Below are 9,923 nucleotides of genomic sequence, written 5' to 3' on the forward strand. Positions count from 1 at the left end.
TTGCATGGTTCGGATCACTTCCTGGCCATAGTTCTTGGAACAAAGTTACGGAAAGTTAATTAACAAACGGAGACGTAACAATACTAATGAGTAATACAAACACACTGATCACATATGCAAAAGTAACATAAAACAAAAATGAGAGAATATAGAGAGAGATATTTTCTGATAATGCAAAAATGCTTTAGTATCCATTAGGGTTGACAGCTGAAATTATTTTTAACAGTTTAAGGCTTAATAGCTGAGAAAAATCATGTTTAAACCAATGTTGTACAACAAAAGATATAACTTTATCTTCCTACCCTGAGTGAGAAAGACATAAGCCAACCAAGATGAAAAACAAGAGATGAGTAACTCATTCTCTATAAATAATATAATTCCATCATAACAGGCAAAAATATATACAACAAACTAAGCTGAACCAGTAAGGTTAAATAATTAAATAGACATTTCAAAACAGAAAGATGTATTATATCCAGCCTGAAACTAACATAATCCTTAACAAGGAATATGGAAAACTAATATTATTCTGTGGATAAACAATGTGCTAATCTCAACTAGGGAGGATGCATCACACTAACTGTCTTTAAATGTTACAGAAACTGAAAGTGTTTCATTTGAAAACAACAAAAGTGTTGTTCTCTTGAAGCATTTTACAAGAATTACAAATGGTTGTATGGATGGAAAAATAAATGTCAACAAAGAAAATACACCAGCAAATTCCAAATAAGGAATGTAATTTTCAAGAATATACAAGTTGATTGGAATGCATTTATGAATTGCAGCATCAGAGACAGAAATCAGCAGTTTATCTTATCTATATCAAACAAATGTGATTATAGCAGAGAGAAATGCTTCAGAAAGCTTATATTATTGAAACTAACTACAGGAAGTGAATGCTATATAAAACTCATTGGTGGAACTTTGATCGGAAGGAAAGATAGGAGAAATAGATGGGTGACACAATCTTTTGTGTGGTGGTACTGACACAGAAAATAGCTTTCTATAAACAGAAGTTGACAGTCATCTATTGTCCCGTCTGACGGTCATATCTAAGAAATTTAGCTGACCCTCTTTTTCCATCTCTAATGTAAATCTGATGGTAGGACTGACTGAATTAAGATATTTTTCAAATTCTAATAAAGCCCCAATGTCATTCAGCCACATTAAAAATGTGTCATCTGCATACCTTAACCACACTAAAGATTTCACCTTAGATGTTTAATTTCAAAATTGAACATAAATAATTTGGATTTAAAAGGGGACAGGGGAGACCCCATCACCAAACCTTTAATTTGTTTAAAAAATTTATTTCATACCTTAAAATATGCATTTGACACACTCATGAGTAAGCTTCAAAATTTCATTCACCTCAAACAGAAAAATTTCTTACTTTCAGGTAATCTATTTTCCAAGCAATCCAAAGCCTCCTTAACTGGAACATTTGTAAACAGCGACACAATGTCAAAAGCAGACTTACAACACCAGAAACTGGGTTTCGATACCCATAATGGGCAGAGCACAGATAGCCCATTGTTTAGCTTTGTGCTTAATTACAAACCACAATGTCAAAAGAGACTAATTTATCAATTAATTCTATATTTATCTCCAAGATTTTTTAACATTTTAAGATTTTTTTTACTGTATATTCATGAGAGTTCATTAAAAATGTACATTTCTGACAAATGTTGATAAAGGATAAAATGATGAACCTAAATTGTTCACAACTGGATGAACGGGGATACCAGTTTTTGGGTTTTAGGTAGAGTAAATAATCTTGGTAAAATGAACCTTGAGGGGATGAGGTCTTTTCATTCTTGTGGTGTCAAAATAGCACAGTTTTTAACTGCCATTCTCAACCTATTATGAACGAAGGAGGTAGGGTCCTTTTTTACTTGTTCATAAAAGCCATCCTTTAACAATTCTTTGATTTTGTGTTCATAAATACTTTTATCTAATATTATGACATGACCACTTTTATCTGCTTTAGTTAATTACAATTTTGTCATTTTTCTTCAATGCTTATAACTGTTCTACCTCATTCTTATGTAAATAGATGTTTTACACAAGTGTTGTTTTAAATCATTTGTTTAAACATTTTTTAAATGTACATCATACTTTGCATCAGTTTTCAAGGCTTAAGATCTTGAGTTGAGGGTAAGGTAATTTTCACTTGTGCCAAGGTAAGTAATAAAAGGTAAAGGACAAGAAAGGAAAATTAAACATTAAAAATGAACTATATGTGAAAAGGAAAAGACCTGAAATTATGAATATAACCAGAAGAAGATATTCTACAAAAATTAAAAGGTGTGTAAATTTTTTCTATTTCTTAATTTTAAACATTTCATTGTACTGTATGTTAATGATAATATGTACAGCTAGTAATATGGTAGATAAAATGAAAAATAAAATATAAACATTTACCTTAAAAACTTTTGATATTCATTTAGGAAGTACTAGAGGTTATGCAAATAAAACTTAAACTATAAGATGAAGAAAAGTATTTTTATATTTAAAATGAAATTCACTTTGCACACAAACTATAAAGAGTTTGAATGCAAATAACTACAACAGACAAATAACATATTTTTAGTAGAAACACTTAATTAAAATAATGTCATTCTTCCTGAACAAGATACATATAATCTTTAACACAATCTTACCATTTTTTGTGAGGATATGTTAAACAATCTCAGAGTTACAGTATGTATTGTTGCGCTTGTATCATTCCCCAGAAAGCTCATGTATTTTGCACGATCCCACTGAGAATGAGTTAATTGGTTTGTACATTCCAGCCAATATCCACTCTGTCTAGGTGCACATAGTGGAGCATGGCCTGGACTAGCTAAATGTCTCTCTCTTCTATTGGCTTGGCATACCTTGGTGATTAGAGCACTCGACTCAAAATCTACAGTTCAAGGGATTGAATCCTGTCATCAAACACACTTGCCCTTTCAGCAGTGGGGGCATTATAATGTGTGAAAAGCCACCAAGAATTGGTGATGGGTCATGTTGACTACCTGCTTTCCCTCTATTCTATTACTTCAAAATTAGGAATGGCTAGTGCAGATAATCCTTAAGTTGCTTTGTGCATGATTAAAAACAAACAAATGCTTCTCTATTCATTGACTCATACTGACTTTGCCAGAAATTTGAAGCTCTTGCAAGAGATTATCCTCTGCATTGAAATTCATAAAGAACGGGCCATGAACTGTGACTCAGCTGATGATTACCACCCAAACAAAATGCACAAAATCAGATGAATTGAAGAGTGATATTAACAATTTCTCTGGTTGCAGAAGCAAATGTTTTGTTTTTTATTCATACATCTTACTTACCTGACTGCTTCAATAAAAAGGATATGCTTCAGTGTGTGTATTTTGTAACTAGCTTAAAATAAATGTTTTATAAATTTCCTGTTAATTCTAGTTTTTTATGAATCAAGTGTATTTGTGTACCACGATGACAGCTAACCCAACATATTTTATCTGAATGTACTTTTGCTAATTATGTACTTCAGTAACCCTTAAATTGCTGGTGTTATGTTTGCAGGCCCACCAAAAAGATGTCTGCACATAGCCTCTGTTAAAAATTACCTTACTCTAAAAACTAAAATAAATCATATGCCTAAAAGACTTACCTGACTCATAGAAACACCAAATACTATTTAACATGTTGGATAAAATTCAAGAAAACAGTCTTAAAAAAGACACTCTACATATTTTGCTGTCATTCACAACAGAAACATCTAGAGTGCCCTTTATTACGACCATTGATCAGTTTTTAAATAAAATTTGAATTGTACATTATATAATGTTGGTCAGTGAGTATTTTATTATATTCTATTTAACATGTTAGTACCCAAGACTACAGATTTTTAACCATTTATTACCTACCTCCAAGGAACTCTGGTTTTTCTCTTGGAACAGCAGTCTCAGACTCCATCTTCATAAAGTTTACATGGGTCATAGCTGTGACTGCAGCAGCCACAGACCAGGGTATGCCCGAGGATAGAGCAGATTGTAATTTGAACAGCAAGGAGACACAAATCTAAGTGGTTGTTAGTCACAATCTTTCTTTGATAGGCAAAGATAAAATTTATATAGAGATTTATATATATATTTATATTGAAATACAGATGGAATGAACTCATGTCTCTTGTCATTGCTACCTATCCTGTCACTGAGGTAGTTTTTCCTGGGCAAGTAGTAAAGTCACTCCACCGGTGGCTACATCCTTGATCAGAGTAAAGTTCTTGATAGGCACATCAAATTTTGAGACAAATTTATTGATGAGCTTCCTTTCAAGAGTTCCTGTTTCCTGGTTAGGAACAGCATATGCTTCTGGCTGTTTGGTGAAGTATCCATAAAAATCATGATGTATCAATTCCCACTGTTACTCTTGTGGCAGAGGACCATGCATATCAACAACATCTCCCTCCAGTAGAGTTCCAACACAATATTGCTTCCCATGCTGTTTCTTTCATGGATCTTTTCTTTTACATAAGAGTTCATGTTTTACACTACTTTTTTATGGACCCACAATACCCAAGTTAATATAAGCATTCTCTTACTCTCTCTAGTATTTTTTTTACACTTAGGTATTCAGCTGTGGAGGTGAATGAGTGCTTTAAAATGTAGAGACTGTAAAAGTAGCAACTGTAGTTGTTGTTTCTGTTCACTGATATACTTCCATTTCCAATAAAATAAGCTCTCTTGTAAGCATAAGGAATCCCATTGTGCCCAATACATCTTTATTTTCAGGCTGTATGGAGCAACTGTTTGTCATGAGAGTCTTTCTGCTACAGAATGATTGGTTTCAAACTTGTATATTTCTGCCTGAGTAGCTTTCAGTTGAGTGTTGGACTGCATTAATTTTTTGTCATCACATGTGGGTATGACATCTTGGACTCTGTACTTACTTTGATGACTTGCACTAGATAATATCTACTTTTAAGATCCAAAGTTGAAAACCATTTCAATCCAGATAGAGTATCCAAAATAAAGTCAATCCTTGGCAGTGAGTAGGCATCCTTCTTTGTAACTTCATTCACCTTATGATATATCCTCCTTCTTCAAGTGTACAATATGGTGGTTCCCAAGGGACTAGTACTCAGTTCTATCATTCCTTGTTCCCTCATAGTTTCTGTAGGGAAGTCATCTAACTGATGTATTTGGGCTACTTCTCCAGTATCAATCTTGTGAGATATTTTATGTGTTTAGCCTAAGTTGTGAGGTTAACTAAAGAATGTGTCTTTATATTCTCTGAACAAGTTGTGCATCCACTAGCACTATTCAGCTGTAAGAGCTCCACAGCTATGGTCATACAACTCTTATAAGTAAGGTGATAAGCTGTCCTTATATAAAGGTATGACATCAGACTTTCTACGATATTCCTCAAAGGTGACTACTTCTGATATTCTTTTATGTGGACATAATACCTGTACAGCCTTATATCTTGCAAGGTCTCATCCAGCATCGACTCTATTTATACAGTTTGTTGTGTTCGTGGCTCTAATGATACATTTATTCTTCAGACCATTGAGAGTTTTACCAATCATTAATCCATCAGGACACACTGGAGTGTTTGGTTCTATTACAGCCCAGTCGCTAGATTTAAATTTATTTTAATAAGCCTTGTAATGAGTATTTCACTTCATGGTGGTACAATGACCATTCTCCTTGTTGTCATGGAATGTTTGACCTCTGGTGTAGTAATTGCCATGTATTGCACAGTGATTTCCTGATTATAGATATTAAAGCTATTTGAAATTAGCCTGACCTTACATCTCCACATGATTTCAATTCCCAATATGCACTCTTCCTTGAAGTCAATTACACACAAATCATGAGGTGTAGAGAAGTTTCCTATGGTAATAGATATAAACCAAATAAGTTTCCCTATTCTGTATTTGGTATTAGGTGGTGTTGTGCTTTGAAGATCTTGAGCTAATGCAGAAAGAGGTATGGCTGGTTTGATCTTTGCATTCAGTAATTCGTTTCCAGATGCTTTATTCTGTCACCAATGTTGTTGTTTACCTCAATGATATTCATTTTTTCTACCTTGTTGATGTCTATATTGACTTCATTAATGTCTTTTTGTACTTTGCTCTTGACTTCATCCAAGTTCTTTTGTATTTTTTCAATCCTGTTATTACAGCCTTTCTTTACTTTGTTCATGTTTTCCTGTACTTCTTCAAACTTGTTATAATCCATCCATATGTCCCCTATAGCTTCACCAATTTTGTTTCCAGTCAGATATATTTCTTATTTTAATTCTTTTTTAAATCATAAGTCTCATTCTTTTAACTCCTCTTTTAAATTCCTATCATGTTCATTGTGGTCTTCTTTTAATTTTCTATAACTGTTTTTGTAATTATGAGACTCATTCTTCGTGGTCTGCTTTTAAGTCTTCTTTTGATTTTCTATCTCATTTCTCTTTGTCTTTCTTTAATTTTCAGTAAATTTTATCTTCACCTTGATTTAATAATTTCATCATCCGAAGTAACATTTCACCTGGAGGTTATTACCTTGACAGTTAAAGTTCAACTTCAAGTATATTCAAAGTTCTTTTTATTCAAAATAACCTCACTTCTGAAAGAAGTGTTGTAATGTTGCTCCTTCAATTGTGTTTTTTTAATTATCTGTTGAAAAGAATTCAATGTCCAGTTTACATAAACAATAACAAATTATTTTTTTCCGTAATGTTTTACAAACTGCATTACACTAACATAAAAAATAAACTTACTTGTACCATTTCATGGCTAAAGTGATAAACACACATTGACTGAGTCACTCTTCTGGCTAGAAATGACAACTATCTCGATAAAATTCTATTTTCTTGACGGTCTTTCTGATGTTTCACTGAATATCAAATTTATAATTTCATGATGTGAGAAAAACATGCAGGTTCAAACAGTCTTGATACAAAATGATAAAAACCCTATAATCTGAGTGCTTTCAAAAGGTGGGCCTTTCTTCTTCAGGGGCAAACTGGGAATGGTGGTGTAACTGAATGAGTGATATATAAAAGAAGTTGAGTGTCATCATGAAGGTCATCTAGTCTTCCAGGGAATTTTTAGTATGTACTGTTGTAAACGTGTCTCATTGTGACAGTTAACAAGAGCATTATTTAAAAAAGGTGTTAGAGATATTTTGTTTTGGAAATGGTTCAAAAAAGAAATAAATCTATACTTAAATGTTTAAGTAAAATAAAAGTGATACCTAAAGACTTATTGAAAAGAGATGTTTAATTAATTTATAAAAACAGGTGTGGAAAATTATCTTCACACTACATGAAAGAAATAAGCAAAGAATAAAAATTATTTTTCTGACAGAGATAAAACCAATGATCGGAGATAATTGATTTCAAAAGGTCGAACACTATTTAGATTAGCAATCTAATAAGCTTTTTTTTTTATCCCTAGCAGCCTTAGTTTTGAATCTATTTCAATGCCAATGAGAGTAACATTGTTAATGGAATGACTGGGTTGGTTAAAGTTTTGAGCAACAGGGAGATATTTTTCTGTGTTAATAGAAGATTTATATTTGTTGAAGCATTCTCTAACAGTTGTTTGTGTATGTCCTACAAATTAGTGATTGCATTTTATACACTGTATAAGGTAAATGGTGTTTTAAGTTGCATAAGCGATTTCTTTGGAAATTTTAAAGCTTCTTTGGTTGTGCTCGTCAGAAAAACTTTAAAACTTTCTAGGCCTATATTATCAAACCTTTCAATCTTAACATTTAGCTTCATTTAGCTATAAAAAAATTACATCATTTAAAATATTGCTTAAAATAATATATTTTACTGCACAATAATAAGGCAATGGTCAGAATATAGAAACAACGTCTTACCTTGGATGGAAAAAAAAGAGATAATCTTGAAATCTTTCAGAATGAGTGATAAAGTAAATGTTCCTAAGAATAAGATAATGAGAAATAAGAGTACATCAGGAACATATCTGTCCTTAGAACAGCCATCTCCTTCTTGGTACCATTATAATCACACTCAATAAGTGAAAGACTTGACTAATTTACACAGAGCTCATTCAAGTTCCTACTAGGAGTACAGCAACAACTCTGGTTCACAGGGGGGATAGTTGTAAGTATATGTATGGGATAGTCACACTGTATGTGTAACAGCTAAAAATGTGCTGAACAAACAGTTAATGATGTGTTATTTTCAATACATAACTTGAAGCCACTATTAATTAATATCACATGGAAAAAATAACTTGATGGCACTATTTGTTAACTAATGTAAAGTGGAATACTTAATTTGAAGCTAATGTAAAGTGGAATACGTAATTTGAAGCTAATGTATGTGAACTGTTCCAGATTGAATACCTGGCTTGAAGTAAAAGTGAACTGATATATGTATGAACATATTATTTAGTTGATGAACTGCAAAATAGAAATATAATTCAGCTGATGCAGACTTACTTTCTCAATAGCTTTGTAGATAAAGATAAAAGAAATCACAGTTGCAAAGTTTTCTTCAGCAAAGTGAGTAAGGTAGCACATCATAGCACTTGCATCCAAAGCCTTGAGCACAATTGATATAGTTGATTGCCATAGTCTTATCCATAGACGCAGGGGCAAGTACTCAAAATCATTTTCTCTTGAAAAAGACAAACTAAAGTAAACTTATGTACCATAAAAGTTCCATAAATTGTTTCTAGTTTAGAAAAATATAATGCTACATTGAGAAATTTATTACACTATATGACAAATTACCTTTCCAGAACCAACCTGAATTCATTACGAATATTTCAGATATACCGCAAACTAGGTTAGAGCAATTCAAAAATAACCTTCAAACATGCACTTCATCCAAGTAATCCATGCTCACTAATACTTAAAACAATTATTCTGTTGTGGCCAAAAAGTAAGAAAAAATATTAGTTTTTAAGCAAAGAAAATAATTGTGTTTTGCTTATGTTCATATATATATATCAATTTAAAACTCAATCTCTGAAGTTCATTCAACTCACAACAGGTATTATGATTTTATACCTTACTTTTGTCACTAACTAATTTATCTACAAGTATCTCATAATGATAGTTGATTTCTGTCATTGTAATAAACCAAACTACATCACAAGTTTTATACTGATAATTATATCACAGCTGAAAAACAAAATTCTACCTGTCCACCTCAAAAAATAAGACATACATCAATGATAACAGATGGAAACTCTAGTTATTACCAACAAAATGAGTATACAATTGTTTCAAACACCAAAACTGGGCCTGTACTTCCAAGAATATATGATGATTTGCCACTGAAGAATGCATACAAGATTCCAGATATAACTCCAGAGAGCAAAACTCTCCATATCAGCCTAGGAAACCAGAAAAGTGAATTTTAAATCTCTATTTATCACATATATACTCAATAGTATATAATAGTATAAGATAAAAGTGAAAAAATATTAAAATGTAATAGTTCTCCACTTAGATGAACAACAAATAAACATTTTACGAACTTCATCATCTTTGAAAACTTTTGCTTACTGTGATTATTTAATTTTCTACTTATTAAACTTAATTCATTATAAAACTTTAACTGTCAACATTTCCTGTAGTTTGGTTTTACTCTTACATAAATTAATTTTTACTGTGATCAGTTTCCCATCAAAAAGACAAGTAAGGCTATAACTGATGAATGTTTCACAGTTGAACCTGACAGTCGTAAAGGTCTGAACTCTCACTAGTTGGGACTCTGTAGATTTACTCAAGCAATCCACCAAATGTAGTAATTGGAATAAGGCAACCAAAGTGGTCCAGCATAGCCAGGTGGTTAGGGCACTCAATTCGCAATCTGAGGGTCGTGGGTTTGAATCCCAGTCCCACCAAACATGCTCGCCCTTTCAGCCATGGGGCCATTATAATGTGGTGGTCAATCCCCACTATTCGTTA

The sequence above is a fragment of the Limulus polyphemus genome, unplaced genomic scaffold (genome assembly GCF_000517525.1).
Source record: "Limulus polyphemus unplaced genomic scaffold, Limulus_polyphemus-2.1.2 Scaffold3622, whole genome shotgun sequence".
In the NCBI taxonomy this organism is placed as follows: domain Eukaryota; kingdom Metazoa; phylum Arthropoda; class Merostomata; order Xiphosura; family Limulidae; genus Limulus; species Limulus polyphemus.